The sequence below is a fragment of the Magnolia sinica genome, chromosome 16 (genome assembly GCF_029962835.1).
Source record: "Magnolia sinica isolate HGM2019 chromosome 16, MsV1, whole genome shotgun sequence".
In the NCBI taxonomy this organism is placed as follows: Eukaryota; Viridiplantae; Streptophyta; class Magnoliopsida; order Magnoliales; family Magnoliaceae; genus Magnolia; species Magnolia sinica.
In genome coordinates, this window is record NC_080588.1 from 16,034,962 (window position 1) to 16,035,692 (window position 731).

The following is a 731-nucleotide window of genomic DNA, read 5'->3' on the forward strand; positions in this document are numbered from 1 at the left end:
GGATAGACAGATACATCACAGTGGCCCAGCCCGTTCGGGGCTAGAGAGGGGCGGGGGTAGGACGGAATCGGCCTCCATTTATTTATGCGAAGTTATTTGATACTCTAGTGGACTATGACATTTGATAAGTAAGCATTCAAAAATTATACACGTGTCATACATGTGCTCAAATTAGAATGATTAAACCGACTGCAGGACGCGGATTTCTGCGAAATGTGCAAGGATGCTGGGTGGGGCCCACCGCGATGTTGGTGAAATATCCACCCGTACATCCGTTTTGTGAGATCATTTTAGTACATGCATTAAAAAAGGATGTGGATCAAAAACTCAGCTGGGTCACACCACAGGAAAAATTGGGGACAGAAATGCCTACCGTTGAAACCTTTTTGAGCTCCATCTTGATGTTTATATGTCATCCAAACCGTTCATAAGGTCATTACCATTGGGATTAAGTGAAAACACAAAATATTTAGCCTAATACAAGACTTTTATGGCCATAAAAAAGTTTCAACGGCGCTCACTGAATCCCTGCGTTTTCCTCTCCTGGCCGACTTAGCTTTGAACACACCTCATTTTTTTGTGGCATGTGCTGAAATAAACTCTCAAGATGGATGGACGAGGTAGATTTGTCACAAACAGCTGGGTGAGCTATAGTTCTTTTGCATGAAATCCACGTTCCCCACTATAGTTCCAAAACTAAGTTGGTTGAGCAATCGTAACCTTGTTTGTTG